Genomic DNA, 15,508 nt, shown 5'->3' with positions numbered 1-15,508 from the left:
CCAGGGAAGGTGGTAATGGCAGACTCTGTAATTGGATTTAAAAAAGGAATGGATACATTTCTGAATGAAAAAGCTATCCAAGGTTATAATACTTAAAATATCAACATGGTTAATCCGGGGGTAACATGAGTTTTAGTAGTTAACTAGTCATAAAACATTATTCAGCAAGTATGTAGAATCATCACAACTTAAAACAGGTTGAACACGATGGGCAATTTGCCTCTATTCAACCTCAAAAACTATGTTACTATATGTTACTATATTACTATGTTACTGTAGTATACAGAACACCACAATGTAATGAGCAGTGATAGTGAGCACTGATGAGGATACTAGAACTGACACTGAGCAGCAAGATGCAGCACTGGACTATTAGTAATGTACTGTAGTATGCTGAGCACCACAATGCAGCACAAGACAATGAGCAGTGATACTGAGCACTGATGAGGATACTACTGAGAACTGACACTGAGCAGGAGAGACACACTACTAGTATTACTGAGCAGCAATAAGTAACCACTGATACTGAGCACTGATATTGAGATTTCCACTGAGAGAACATAGCCACGTCCTCTCCGCTCTCTCTTCAATGCACGAGTAAAAATGGCGGCAACGCGCAGCTCTTTATATGGAATCCGAATCTCGCGAGAATCCGACAGCGGGATGATGACATTTTCCCTTGTTCAGGTTTTCCGAGTCAGGCGGGAACAACCGAGCCTGCCTCGGACCAGTGTAAACCACGTGGAGTTCGTCGGGAATTCGGTTCTCGGAGAACCGAACCCGCTCCTCTCTACCTTATACCCATCAATTTTTTATTTTCAATCTAAGCCCCTGCAGTTTTCTGTAAGCATCTGCTTCGCTATGATGATCAACAAGTCACAAGGGCAAACACTCAGGGCTTGAGGCGTAGATCTTAGGACCAGCTGCTACAAGCATGGCAGAGGTGTCACTATCACTGGTGACACCCAGAGAGGTGGCGAGGGAGATTGTAATGCAGTGCGCGCAGATAAGCAGTGCAATGGTAAAAAGGAGGCATGGTTTCATAGGTAGGGGCGTGGCCTGGTGGCCTGAATCTACATTTTGTTGCTCCGGGTGTCCCGGGGGTTGGGGGCTGCACCCGGGGACTAGTGTGTGTGCGGTGCTGGCTCCTGCACAGTGACAGTGCATGGCCACCGAGCATGACGCCTCCATTCTTGACCATGCTGTAATTGCAGTCGCACTGCAGTTCAGCGTGATCATATAAAATGGTGTAGCCTCCTGCTGGTGCAGACTGTATGTGCGCGCAGGAAGCCGCCACCATTTTTGTGATCACAGCGGCTGAATGTGATGTCATACAGCCGCTGTGACCACGCCCCCTGTGTCTCCTCCGTTGCAGACCCCATTTTGAAGCCTTGCCCCCGCACCGCTCCATCCCTGACTTGGAAATGGAGTGTTGCTGACCCCCCTCTCCCCCCCCCCCGCCCCGATTGACAGGCAGAGGCGATCGCATTCTCTGCGGGGTGCCGCAGAAAATGCAGGCACATGCGTATGCTCTTAGCAATTTTTGCAGTTGGATCGCTTATTGTGATTGCAATCCAACCTGAATCAGGCCCTATTACCTATCACAATGCGCTGCGGGCAGTACAAAATTGGGTTAATATAGGAGTAAAACTCCCAGACCTGTGCTCCTTAACTGTACCTGGTGGCTAGTGGAGCGGCTGCCCAGTAATCAGTGTCCACGCCAGTGCGCACACGGTCCACCCCCTACGGCCACGCTCCCCTTCATCAGCGGCCTCGTGATCCGGAAGGGCGGTGTGTGTGTGACTGACCTTAGGAAGAAACTGGAGCCTCCGCTGCAGTGACCCAGCAACCAGGGCACGGGAGTATACAGCGCCGCTGGGAGTGATGAAGCTGCAGTAAAGATGTCTATTAGACCTAGCCTGCTGCAGCCCTTGTAGATTCTCATAAAACAAGTTCTTCTTTTCTTGTCAAAATTAATAGCTAAGAATAGGCTGCTTGAGGCAGGCCCCTGTTAAGAGGCCTGCTACTGAAGGCACCAACTACAAACTGAGCTCCCTGTTCATGGAAGCGGGGTTATAGAGGAGAATGCACTGAGCATCTTGGGAACAGTCAAAAGCTTTGAGCCGGTTGGTGCCTCAGATCAAGATCCTACTCTACACCCCAATGTGAATCCTTGTGGAGTCCAGTGTACCCCACAGAAGAAATTAATGTGTCACACCCATTGGCAGCAACCTTAGAATAGCTGCTGACGGGCACAATTGAGAAAGGAAGGGGGGGGGGGACATTTGAATCCAGCACATAGATGCAATTCAAATATGTAATTTGTACCTTCCTATTTTAAAATATAATGGATGAACCTCACCCTGTGAGAACAATCTTCATGATCAAGAGATCTCATATGCAAAATAAGTATGAGTTGGGATAGGGCTGGGGAGGGTGGCTGCTCGGGCAGCCCCTCCCCCGTCAAGTTAAGGAGATTCAACTGAGGACGCACAAGGGAACTCTCGTCTGGGGACAACAACTGCAGGGAGACCACATCTGTTCAGATGAACATGGGAGGGTGGAAGGCTGCCTAATATTGAAGCACCATCAAATATCAAACCATATGCAACAACTAGTACAAGCATTCCAGGGGGAAGGTCTGCAGAAGACGGATTTGCATACGGTGATGTCATCCAAGCAGTGGACCAAAGTTGGCTGGAACCCTCATCTGCATATGAAAAGAGAAAAGGGGCATGCAGGGCATGGCGGCCTTTTGCGGTGCTTGGATGACCCCTAGTTCGCATTAAACACCCCCACCCTCCTTTGGTGTGGGGCTCATGTTGGCCATGCCCCATCCCCTGAAGCATTCAAGCTGATTTCTTGCAGCAGCTGGGCACTGTAACAGCTCCAGAGCTGTTCTGTAAGGCAAGTAAAAGGGTGTGGGCCCTGCAGCACCACCTGTAGTTCGCATTGTGCGTTGGAAGGCACAAAGTAAGCAGACGGGAGGAGAAGTCAGGATAGTGCGCAAGGGCATCCTTTTCTCTTAGTCCGTAGAGGATGCTGGGGTCACATTAAGAACCATGGGGTATAGACGGGATCCGCAAGAGACATGGGCACTTTAAGACTTTCAAAGGGTGTGAACTGGCTCCTCCCTCTATGCTCCTCCTCCAGACTCCAGTTATAGGAACTGAGCCCAGGGAGACGGACATTTCGAGGAAAGGATTTATTGTTAAACTAAGGTGAGCATCTTACCAGCTCACACCTTAAGCATGCCGCAGAACGTGGCATTCAACAGAACACAAGCCAACGGCATGAACAATTGCAGCAAAAAGCTGACCAGAACCATAACACAACATGTGTATAACCACAAGTAATAACTGCAGACACAGTATGGACTGGGACGGGTGCCCAGCATCCTCTACGGACTAAGAGAAAAGGATTTACCGGTAGGTATTAAAATCCTATTTTCTCATACGACCTAGAGGATGCTGGGGTCACATTAAGAACCATGGGGTTATACCAAAGCTCTTGAACGGGTGGGAGAGTGCGTACGACTCTGCAGCACCGAATGACCCAACTTGAGGTTATCATCAGCCAAGGTATCAAACTTGTAAAACTTAGCAAAAGTGTTTACTAAATAGCTGCTCGGCAAAATTGCAATGCCGAGACTCCCCGACCAGCTGCCCAGGATGAACCCACCTTTCTAGTAGAATGGGTCTTCACCTATTTCAGTAACGGCAATCCTGCCGTGGAATGAGCATGCTGAATCTTACCACAGATCCAGCGCATAATGGTCTACATGGAAGCAGGACACCCAATCCTGTTGGGAGCATACAGGACAAACAGAGCCTCTGTTTTCCTAATCTGAACCGTTCTGGTGACATAAATTTTCAAAGTTCTGACCACAGCCAGAGACTTTGACTCAACGAAGGTGTCAGTGGCCAAAGGCACCATGTGGAAAGATGAACCACCTTCGGCAGAAATTGTTGACGTGTCCTCAATTCTGCTCTATCTTCATGAAAGATCAAATAAAGGCTCTTGTGATACTGCATGGTTTGTACTGTTTTCCATGTGCTCCCAGATCTTTCAAGCAAGTAGCATGGTCAAGAAAGTTCTGTTTGAAAAGTAACAACATTTACTGTCATTGTTATAGAATTTGGGAGAAAAAACAAGAAGAAATCTGCACTGTTGACGCACTGGACAGAATGAATGAATCATAAAATATAACCTTTATTAAGTATGTATTAAAATTGGATAAATATTAATATTATTATCCCAAACTGCAGTGAAACATAAAGGTTAAAATCACAGAACTAACATACATGTGCATAAGAAGAATAAAGAGATGTGAAAAAAAGGTTTAAAAAGCGTGTCCGTGTGTGATTATTTTTGAAGGCACAACCCTGGCGGGGTTGTTTATATAGATATATATGTTGCTAATAATCACTTTCTAGCGTAATGTTATTAAATAGCTGTTAGTATCTATGTCGTCAGGTACCACTGGGTCGTATCCTATATACTCCCTTCACTCAATAGGGGTTACCTCCCGGGAAGCCATCCCCATTGGCGAATTTGTGGGGGTGATTGAGTATAACCGGTAAGCTAACCTCCAATTTGTGGGGTGCTTAGGTAGATGGGGATCACTTATTTCTCTGTGTCCCCTAAGACTATATTCCTAAATTCAATACCATAGGGGGATAGCTTTCTATATCGGATAAGGAATCACTTGATAGGGAAATCTCTATGCATCATGGAAAGATCATATTTATTAATATCCAAACTAAAAAAATGATGAATAGCTTTAATTTAGCTGTTTAGATATAGTTAATTGGCGAGATATACCAACAGGTGCGGTTGCCTTAAGGAATATGGCAATTCCAATATAAATAGCAGCCCTCCTTCATATAATCAGCCAGATCTTATTAAATCTGGTCCAGATATAGCCGTTCAGATATACTTAATTGACAACATATATCAATCGGTGGGGTTGCCTTAAGGAATATAGCAATTCCAATTCTCATATAAATAGCAACCTTCCTTCATATATTCAGCCAGATCTTATTTAATCTGATCTAGGCGTAGGCAATAATGCTTTCCTTAGAGGTATAGCCACCTCAATTCTTATTAGGAAGCAAAGTGTCTGTCATAATGGTTTATCCAATTCGTCTAAGAAATAATATATTCCATGTGTCAGAGATTCATTACTCTCTATTTACACTGTTAAAGAGTTAATTCTTATTATGTTACAGTGTAATGAAATTATCATATAGGGAGATGTGGCAATTCCATGTGCTATATATATAATAACCCTTAGTGGTCCAGATTCCACAATGAGGAATTTTCTTATAAACCGCTGAAACACACAGCTGTTTGACTGACTTCCAAATATATCTATCTCACTTTGTAACAGTCTTATGATAGAGAAACTGTTACATATTCGGTCACTTAGTTATCTAAAGGTAAACAGACTCAGTGTGAGGGTAATATAATATATCAAATGCGCTGTCAATAATCGTGGTAACTGGTGTAATAATGTGGTATATTGAGTATGCTAGTAAGGCATATAACTGCTCTCCAGCCTTTAAGTGTTACCAATCAATTTGTTACACTGTAAAGGATTTATGGTGTCCTGTTAGGACATGCAGCTGCTAGGCTGACTCAAAGATTTATCCATTTGTAACAATTATGTAACAGTTATATACATGTTACTGGTATTACATAGAAATAGTATGACACAGGCCAGCAGTCCCATGTGTCTAGATTCCACAATAGGAGATTTTCTTTGTCTTATAAACTGCTGGAACACACAGCTGCTAGACTGACTTCAAATATATATATTACTTTGTAACAGTCTTATAGTAAAGAGACTGTTACACACTGTCATTTAGTTATCTCAAGGTTAGCAGATTCTGTGTGAGGATAGTGTTCTGTTAGAACATGCAGCTGCTAGGCTGACTCATAGAAAATGTATCCATTTGTAACAAATGACACATACAGCATTAAATTAATATCTATAGCAGCCCATGTGACATCTCTACTCTTATCATAATTGTCTGGTTATTGCCAATCTGGACAGCAGGAGTGATATATATTCACTAGTCCCAATATCCCATCATATAAATATACCCACACTGATATACTTTCTTATCAAGAGTTATTAGTAGCTATCTGTATGCACTTTAGACATTGTAATTGCTAAGTGACATCATATCTAGTGTATTCCTTTCTTATAGCTCAGCTTCTATTCCCTATTAGTGGAGACTAACAGCTAACATCATAATCATATATTTTTGTTTTATAACATTTCACATGAGTCAAATACACGAGGACACGCCGTGCCCTACACGCGTGTTTCACTGCATCTATGGCAACTTACATTAAAGCTAACAAGAAAGCACACTCGTTCTGTCTTTAAACAGATAAAAGAAACCCCAATAATATGGGGCATGCAAAAATTTAGATAAAACTCAGTTTTGCTCCTCTCCACGGAAATCTTTAGTAAAAGGCGAAAGATTTGTTCGTTCTGAAGAGAAACCAGAGCATGACCAAGATTCCACCTGTCGCCTGAGTGCCATGCCAGCAGTCCTCATTCAGCTCAAAGTGAGCACCCAATATGAAAGAAAGAAAGCAGATTTCTCACCAGGCTTCCCCTTGCTATAAGCATGGTTTGTACTCTTTTCCATGTGCTCCCAGATCTTTCAAGCAATTAGTATGGTCAAGAAAGTTCTGCTTGAAAAGAAACAGACATTTACTGTCATTGTTATACAAATAAACTTACATTAAAGCCAACAAGAAAGCTCACTCGTTCTGTCTTTAAACTGATAAAAGAAACCCCAATAATATGGGGCATGCAAAAATTGAGATAAAACTCAGTTTTGCTCCTCTCCACGGATAATCTTTAATAAAAGGCGAAAGATTTGTTCATTCTGAAGAGAAACCAGAGCATGACCAAGATTCCACCTGTCGCCTGAGTGCCATGCCAGCAGTCCTCATTCAGATCAAAGTGAGCGCCCAATTTGAAAGAAAGCAGATTTCTCACCTGGCTTCTCCTTGCTATAAGCATGGTTTGTACTGTATTCCATGTGCTCCCAGATCTTTCAAGCAAGTAGCATGGTCAAGAAAGTTCTGTTTGAAAAGAAACAAACATTTACTGTAATTTCTATGCAAATGAGCTTTCATTAAAGCACACTCATTCTATCTTTAAACCGATAAAAGAAACCCCAAAAAGATGGGGCATGCAAAAATTGAGGTAAAACTCAGTTTTGCTCCTCTCCACGGAAATCTTTAGTAAAAGGCGAAAGATTTGTTCGTTCTGAAGAGAAACCAGAGCATGACCAAGATTTTCATCTGAAAATATGTGTTCTCCCTGCAGTTGTTGTCCCCAGATGAGAGTTCCCTTGTGCTGCCTCAGTTGAATCTCCTTTACTTGACAGAGATGTGCCTGAGCAGCGGCCCTCCCCAGCCCTATCCCAAATCATACTTATTTTGCATAGGAGATACCATGGTCATGAAGATTGTTCTCCCAGGGTGAGGTTCATTCATTGCATTCTGGGTATGCTGACCCCTGTGATTTCCCCAAATGTGGGAAACTCGACTGCATTATTTGTGGTAGTGGGGGACTGTGTTTGTGCTTTCCTCTGGTCAGCTCTGGTAAAAGTCAGATTTCTTTGTCTCAGATCTTCCTCTAGCCTTGTTCTTCTTTCGAGAGTTCCCTTGTGCTGCCTCAGTTGGATCTCCTTCACTTGACAGGGGGTGCCCGAGCAGCAATCCTCCACAGCTCTAGCCCAACTCCTACTTACCTGCCAGGTGAGATACTATGATCTTCACTGTTAGGGCAATCAGGATGTGGAATTCCCTGCCAGGGAAGGTGGTAATGGCGGACTCTGTAATTGGATTTAAAAAAGGAATGGATACATTTCTGAATGAAAAAGCTATCCAAGGTTATAATACTTAAAATATCAACATGGTTAATCCGGGGGTAACATGAGTTATAGTAGCTAACTAGTCATAAAACATTATTCAGCAAGTATGTAGAATCATCACAACTTAAAACAGGTTGAACACGATGGGCAATTTGCCTCTATTCAACCTCAAAAACTATGTTACTATATGTTACTATATTACTATGTTACTGTAGTATACAGAAAACCAAAATGCAATGAACAGTGATAGTGAGCACTGATGAGGATACTAGAACTGACACTGAGCAGCAAGATGCAGCACTGGACTATTAGTAATGTACTGTAGTATGCTGAGCACCACAATGCAGCACAAGACAATGAGCAGTGATCTGAGCACTGATGAGGATACTACTGAGAACTGACACTGAGCAGGAGAGACACACTACTAGTATTACTGAGCAGCAATAAGTAACCACTGATACTGAGCACTGCTATTGAGATTTCCACTGAGAGAACATAGCCACGTCCATTCCGCTCTCTCTTCAATGCACGAGTAAAAATGGCGGCAACGCGCAGCTCTTTATATGGAATCCGAATCTCGCGAGAATCCGACAGCGGGATGATGAAATTTTCCCTTGTTCAGGTTTTCCGAGTCAGGCGGGAACAACCGAGCCTGCCTCGGACCAGTGTAAACCACGTGGAGTTCGTGGGGAATTCGGTTCTCGGAGAACCGAACCCGCTCCTCTCTACCTTATACCCATCAATTTTTTTATTTTCAATCTAAGCCCCTGCAGTTTTCTGTAAGCATCTGCTTCGCTATGATGATCAACAAGTCACAAGGGCAAACACTCAGGGCTTGAGGCGTAGATCTTAGGACCAGCTGCTACAAGCATGGCAGAGGTGTCACTATTACTGGTGACACCCAGAGAGGTGGCGAGGGAGATTGTAATGCAGTGCGCGCAGATAAGCAGCGCAATGGTAAAAAGGAGGCATGGTTTCATAGGTAGGGACGTGGCCTGGTGGCCTGAATCTACATTTTGTTGCTCCGGGTGTCCCGGGGGTTGGGGACTGCACCCGGGGACTAGTGTGTGAGCGGTGCTGGCTCCTGCACAGTGAAAAGGCATGGCCACCCAGCATGACGCCTCCCTTCTTGACCATGCTGTAATTGCAGTCGCACTGCAGTTCAGCGTGATCATAAAAAATGGTGTAGCCTCCTGCTGGTGCACACTGTATGTGCGCGCAGGAAGCCGCCACCATTTTTGTGATCACAGCGGCTGAATGTGATGTCATACAGCCGCTGTGACCACGCCCCCTGTGTCTCCTCCATTGCAGACCCCATTTTGAAGCCTTGCACCCGCACCGCTCCATCCCTCACTTGGAAATGGAGTGTTGCTGACCCACCTATCCCCCCCCCCCCCCCGCCCCGATTGACAGGCAGAGGCGATCGCATTCTCTGCGGGGTGCCGCAGAAAATGCAGGCACATGCGTATGCTCTTAGCAATTTTTGCAGTTGGATCGCTTATTGTGATTGCAATCCAACCTGAATCAGGCCCTATTACCTATCACAATGCGCTGCGGGCAGTACAAAATTGGGTTAATATAGGAGAAAAACCCCCAGACCTGTGCTCCTTAACTGTACCTGGTGGCTAGTGGAGCGGCTGCCCAGTAATCAGTGTCCACGCCAGTGCGCACACGGTCCACCCCCTACGGCCACGCTCCCCTTCAACAGCGGCCTCGTGATCCGGAAGGGTGGTGTGTGTGTGACTGACCTTAGGATGAAACCGGAGCCTCCGCTGCAGTGACCCAGCAACCAGGGCACGGGAGTATACAGCGTAGCTGGGAGTGATGAAGCTGCAGTAAAGATGTCTATTAGACCTAGCCTGCTGCAGCCCTTGTAGATTCTCATAAAACAAGTTCTTCTTTTCTTGTCAAAATTTATAGCTAAGAATAGGCTGCCTGAGGCAGGCCCCTGTTAAGTGGCCTGCTACTGAAGGCACCAACTACAAACTGAGCTCCCTGTTCATGGAAGCGGGGTTATAGAGGAGAATGCACTGAGCATCTTGGGAACAGTCAAAAGCTTTGAGCCGGTTGGTGCCTCAGATCAAGATCCTACTCTACACCCCAATGTGAATCCTTGTGGAGTCCAGTGTACCCCACAGAAGAAATTAATGTGTCACACCCATTGGCAGCAACCTTAGAATAGCTGCTGACGGGCACAATTGAGAATGGAAGGGGGGGGGGACATTTGAATCCAGCACATAAATGCAATTCAAATATGTAATTTGTACCTTCCTATTTTAAAATATAATGGATGAACCTCACCCTGTGAGAACAATCTTCATGATCAAGAAATCTCATATGCAAAATAAGTATGAGTTGGGATAGGGCTGGGGAGGGTGTCTGCTCTGGCAGCCCCTCCCCCGTCAAGTTAAGGAGATTCAACTGAGGAAGCACAAGGGAACTCTCGTCTGGGGACAACAACTGCAGGGAGACCACATCTTTTCAGATGAACATGGGAGGGCGGAAGGCTGCCTAATACTGAAGCACCATCAAATATCAAACCATATGCAACATCTAGTACAAGCATTCCTGGGGGAATATCTGCAGCAGACGGATTTGCATACAGTGATGTTATCCAAGCAGTGGGCCAAAGTTGGCTGGAACCCTCATCTGCATATGAAAAGAGAAAAGGGGCGTGCAGGGCATGGCGGCCTTTTGCAGTGCTTGGATGACCCCTAGTTCTCATTAAACACCCCCACCCTCCTTTGGTGTGGGGCTCATGTTGGCCATGCCCCATCCCCTGAAGCATTCAAGCTGATTTCTTGCAGCAGCTGGGCACTGTAACAGCTCCAGAGCTGTTCTGTAAGGCAAGTAAAAGGGTGTGGGCCCTGCAGCACCACCTGTAGTTCGCATTGTGCGTTGGAAGGCACAAAGTAAGCAGACGGGAGGAGAAGTCAGGATAGTGCGCAAGGGCATCCTTTTCTCTTAGTCCGTAGAGGATGCTGGGGTCACATTAAGAACCATGGGGTATAGACGGGATCCGCAAGAGACATGGGCACTTTAAGACTATCAAAGGGTGTGAACTGGCTCCTCCCTCTATGCCCCTCCTCCAGACTCCAGTTATAGGAACTGTGCCCAGGGAGACGGACATTTCGAGGAAAGGATTTATTGTTAAACTAAGGTGAGCATCTTACCAGCTCACACCTTAAGCATGCCGCAGAACGTGGCATTCAACAGAACACAAGCCAACGGCATGAACAATTGCAGCGTGGCCTAAGTAAAAGGGGGTGTGACTTCGCGGGAGGACCCGCGATCGCGAGTCACGCCCCCGTTTTCGGCACTGAGGGGGCATGCCCAGCGCTCTGTGAGCCGCTGGCATGCCACCTCTCCCTCTGACTTCAGTGAATAGACGCTGTGCGCATGCGCACAGCGTCTATTCACCGCTGCTCTGCTAAGCAGGGCAGCGACAGACAGAGCCTCCCAACTGTCCTCCCCACCGCGGGACACTGCGGCCCGCAGGTGGGACAGCGGGACAGTCCCCAAAAAACGGGACTGTCCCGCGAAAATCGGGACAGTTGGGAGGTATGATATGGGGCATGCAAAAATTGAGATAAAACTCAGTTTTGCTCCTCTCCACGGAAATCTTTAATAAAAGGCGAAATATTTGTTAGTTCTGAAGAGAAACCAGAGCATGACCAAGATTCCACCTGTCGCCTGAGTGCCATGCCAGCAGTTCTTATTCAGCTCAAAGTGAGCACCCAATTTGAAAGAAAGAAAGCAGATTTCTCACCAGGCTTCCCCTAGCTATAAACATGGTTTGTATTTTTTTCCATGTGTTCCCAGATCTTTCAAGCAATTAGTATAGTCAAGAAAGTTCTGTTTGAAAAGAAACAAACATTTACTGTCATTTCTATGCAAATGAGCTTACATTAAAGCACACTCGTTCTATCTTTAAACCGATAAAATAAAACCCCAATAAGATGGGGCATGCAAAATTTGAGATAAAACTCAGTTTTGCTCCTCTCCACGGAAATCTTTAGTAAAAGGCGAAAGATTTGTTCGTTCTGAAGAGAAACCAGAGCATGACCAAGATTCCACCTGTCGCCTGAGTGCCATGCCAGCCAGGGCCGGCTCCAGGCCTACTAGCACCCTGAGCGAGAAAATGTAAAAGTGCCCCCCCCCCCATGCGCGCGCCGAAGGCGCGCGCCCTTGGAAAAGTGGGCGTGGCCTCTTGAAAAAGTGGGCGTGGTCTCGTCCCCCAGCAGTGCCAGCTACACATGACATGCCCTCCAGCAGTGCCAGCTACACGTGCTAGTGTTCACTTTTTAGGGCAGGTTGCTGATCACAGGGAGGGCACATTTTTAAGTTAGGTGGGCAAAATGATGTACATACTGTAATGCTTGTTGTTCCCATTTCCACACGCTAAAGCATGGACAGTGCGCGCCGAAGGCGCGCAGCAAAAATTTAGGGGAGTTACTTCGTGGGGAAGGTGCGTAGCCACATTATAGTGGCAATTCACATTACACCACACAGTAGTGCAGCTAATACACATTGCACCAGGTAGAACCTCCTATAAGAGCACGTTAGACACATTGCGCCAGGTAGAGCACTGAGACACACTGCCCAGCCACAGACGCCTAGCGGGAACACTACATGATATGCCCCCCAGCAGTGCCAGCTACACATGACATGCCCCCCAGCAGTGCCAGCTACACGTGACATGCCCCCCAGCAGTGCCAGCTACATAAATGGCCACACAGTTCCAGATGGATAAATGCCCCCACAGCGCAGATATGCCCCCACAGTGCCACATACATTAATGCCCTCACAGTGCAAGAGATGCCCCCACAGTGCAAGAAATGTCCCCACAGTGCAAGAAATGCCCCCACAGTGCAAGAAATGCCCCCACGGTGCCAGATACATAAATGCCCCCACGGTGCCAGATACATAAATGCCCCCACGGTGCCAGATACATAAATGCCCCCACGGTGCCTGATACATAAATGCCCCCACGGTGCCAGATACATAAATGCCCCCACGGTGCCAGATACATAAATGCCCCCACGGTGCCAGATACATAAATGTCCCCACGGTGCCTGATACATAAATGCCCCCACGGTGCATGATACATAAATGCCCCCACGGTGCATGATACATAAATGCCCCCACGGTGCCTGATACATAAATGCCCCCACGGTGCCTGATACATAAATGCCCCCACAGAGCCAGATAAATGCCCCCACAGTGCCAGATATGTCCCCACAGTGCCAGATATGCCCCCACAGTGCCAGATATGCCCCCACGGTGCCAGAAATGCCCCCACAGTGCCAGATAAATGCCCCCAGTGCCAGATAAATGCCCCCACAGTGCCAGATAAATGCCCCCACACAGCCAGATAAATGCCCCCACAGTGCCAGAAATGCCCCCACAGTGCCAGAAATGCCCCCACAGTGCCAGATATGCCCCCACAGTGCCAGATATGCCCCCACAGTGCCTGATATGTCCCCACAGTGCCAGAAATGCCCCCACAGTGCCAGAAATGCCCCCACAGTGCCAGATAAATGCCCCCACAGAGCCAGATAAATGCCCCCACAGAGCCAGATAAATGCCCCCACAGAGCCAGATAAATGCCCCCACAGTGCCAGAAATGCCCCCACAGTGCCAGAAATGCCCACACGGTGCCAGAAATGCCCCCACAGTGCCAGAAATGTCCCCACAGTGCCTGATATGCCCCCACAGGGCCAGATATGTCCCCACAGTGCCAAATATGCCCCCACAGAGCCAGATATGCAATGCCCCCACAGTGCCAGAAATGCCCCCACAGTGCCAGAAATGCCCCCCACAGAGCCAGAAATGCCCCCACAGTGCCAGAAATGCCCCCACATAACCAAAAATGCCCCCTGTGTGCCAGAAATGCCCCCACAGTGCGGATCTCCCCCCCCCCCCCAAAAAAAATACCTGCGGCGCTGGGGAGGAGTACTGCTGTCCGCCTGTGTGGGAGCGCTGGCGGGCGGGCGGGAGGCCGGGCGAGTGAGCCTGAGCCTGGGTCCGGGCTGGCGGGCGGGTGGGCGGCCACTTGTGCAGGCGGGCTATGCGCGGCGCCGGCGTCTGACGTTAGATACCGGCGCCGCGCAGCGCGCATACACAGCGCGACCGCCAAATGCTGCAGCAGCACACACACAGGGCCGGCTCCAGCATCGAATATGGCGGCGCCAGCGCGTGGCGCCCATTAAGGGTGGCGCCCTGCGCGGCCGCTCTATTCGAACATGCCTAGAGCCGGCCCTGATGCCAGCAGTCCTCATTCAGCTCAAAGTGAGCACCCAATTTGAAAGAAAGAAAGCAGATTTCTCACCAGGCTTCCCCTTGCTATAAGCATGGTTTGTACTCTTTTCCATGTGCTCCCAGATCTTTCAAGCAATTAGTATGGTCAAGAAAGTTCTGCTTGAAAAGAAACAGACATTTACTGTCATTGTTATACAAATAAACTTACATTAAAGCTAACAAGAAAGCACACTCGTTCTGTCTTTAAACTGATAAAAGAAACCCCAATAATATGGGGCATGCAAAAATTGAGATAAAACTCAGTTTTGCTCCTCTCCACGGAAATCTTTAATAAAAGGCGAAATATTTGTTAGTTCTGAAGAGAAACCAGAGCATGACCAAGATTCCACCTGTCGCCTGAGTGCCATGCCAGCAGTCCTCATTCAGATCAAAGTGAGCGCCCAATTTGAAAGAAAGCAGATTTCTCACCTGGCTTCTCCTTGCTATAAGCATGGTTTGTACTGTATTCCATGTGCTCCCAGATCTTTCAAGCAAGTAGCATGGTCAAGAAAGTTCTGTTTGAAAAGAAACAAACATTTACTGTAATTTCTATGCAAATGAGCTTTCATTAAAGCACACTCATTCTATCTTTAAACCGATAAAAGAAACCCCAAAAAGATGGGGCATGCAAAAATTGAGGTAAAACTCAGTTTTGCTCCTCTCCACGGAAATCTTTAGTAAAAGGCGAAAGATTTGTTCGTTCTGAAGAGAAACCAGAGCATGACCAAGATTTTCATCTGAAAATATGTGTTCTCCCTGCAGTTGTTGTCCCCAGATGAGAGTTCCCTTGTGCTGCCTCAGTTGAATCTCCTTTACTTGACAGAGATGTGCCTGAGCAGCGGCCCTCCCCAGCCCTATCCCAAATCATACTTATTTTGCATAGGAGATACCATGGTCATGAAGATTGTTCTCCCAGGGTGAGGTTCATTCATTGCATTCTGGGTATGCTGACCCCTGTGATTTCCCCAAATGTGGGAAACTCGACTGCATTATTTGTGGTAGTGGGGGACTGTGTTTGTGCTTTCCTCTGGTCAGCTCTGGTAAAAGTCAGATTTCTTTGTCTCAGATCTTCCTCTAGCCTTGTTCTTCTTTCGAGAGTTCCCTTGTGCTGCCTCAGTTGGATCTCTTTCACTTGACAGGGGGTGCCCGAGCAGCAATCCTCCACAGCTCTAGCCCAACTCCTACTTACCTGCCAGGTGAGATACTATGATCTTCACTGTTAGGGCAATCAGGATGTGGAATTCCCTGCCAGGGAAGGTGGTAATGGTGGACTCTGTAATTGGATTTAAAAAAGGAATGGATAC

General features: G+C 47.0%; 9 non-coding genes across 9 annotated transcripts; 2 read left to right on the top strand and 7 right to left on the bottom strand.

Moving 5' to 3' along the window:
* Positions 1 to 6,409: 6,409 nt before the first annotated feature.
* On the bottom strand, positions 6,410 to 6,525 carry LOC135029638 (U5 spliceosomal RNA). Its single transcript, XR_010225739.1, has one exon. It is a non-coding gene; the product is annotated as a U5 spliceosomal RNA (small nuclear RNA).
* A 286-nt stretch (positions 6,526 to 6,811) lies between these two features.
* LOC135029676 (U5 spliceosomal RNA) lies at positions 6,812 to 6,928 on the bottom strand. Its single transcript, XR_010225777.1, has one exon. It is a non-coding gene; the product is annotated as a U5 spliceosomal RNA (small nuclear RNA).
* Positions 6,929 to 7,198: 270 nt separating this feature from the next.
* On the bottom strand, positions 7,199 to 7,314 carry LOC135029635 (U5 spliceosomal RNA). The gene has a single exon (XR_010225736.1). It is a non-coding gene; the product is annotated as a U5 spliceosomal RNA (small nuclear RNA).
* Positions 7,315 to 7,458: 144 nt separating this feature from the next.
* Positions 7,459 to 7,622, top strand: LOC135029527 (U1 spliceosomal RNA). Its single transcript, XR_010225653.1, has one exon. It is a non-coding gene; the product is annotated as a U1 spliceosomal RNA (small nuclear RNA).
* A 3,841-nt stretch (positions 7,623 to 11,463) lies between these two features.
* LOC135029682 (U5 spliceosomal RNA) lies at positions 11,464 to 11,576 on the bottom strand. Its single transcript, XR_010225783.1, has one exon. It is a non-coding gene; the product is annotated as a U5 spliceosomal RNA (small nuclear RNA).
* Positions 11,577 to 11,851: 275 nt separating this feature from the next.
* Positions 11,852 to 11,967, bottom strand: LOC135029646 (U5 spliceosomal RNA). The gene has a single exon (XR_010225747.1). It is a non-coding gene; the product is annotated as a U5 spliceosomal RNA (small nuclear RNA).
* A 2,457-nt stretch (positions 11,968 to 14,424) lies between these two features.
* On the bottom strand, positions 14,425 to 14,540 carry LOC135029669 (U5 spliceosomal RNA). Its single transcript, XR_010225770.1, has one exon. It is a non-coding gene; the product is annotated as a U5 spliceosomal RNA (small nuclear RNA).
* A 270-nt stretch (positions 14,541 to 14,810) lies between these two features.
* Positions 14,811 to 14,926, bottom strand: LOC135029633 (U5 spliceosomal RNA). Its single transcript, XR_010225734.1, has one exon. It is a non-coding gene; the product is annotated as a U5 spliceosomal RNA (small nuclear RNA).
* Positions 14,927 to 15,070: 144 nt separating this feature from the next.
* LOC135029516 (U1 spliceosomal RNA) lies at positions 15,071 to 15,234 on the top strand. Its single transcript, XR_010225642.1, has one exon. It is a non-coding gene; the product is annotated as a U1 spliceosomal RNA (small nuclear RNA).
* Positions 15,235 to 15,508: the final 274 nt, after the last annotated feature.

The sequence above is a fragment of the Pseudophryne corroboree genome, unplaced genomic scaffold, assembly GCF_028390025.1.
Source record: "Pseudophryne corroboree isolate aPseCor3 unplaced genomic scaffold, aPseCor3.hap2 scaffold_490, whole genome shotgun sequence".
Classification (NCBI taxonomy): domain Eukaryota; kingdom Metazoa; phylum Chordata; class Amphibia; order Anura; family Myobatrachidae; genus Pseudophryne; species Pseudophryne corroboree.
Note: the sequence above shows the minus strand (reverse complement) of the source record. Positions and strands in the feature narration are given on the sequence as shown.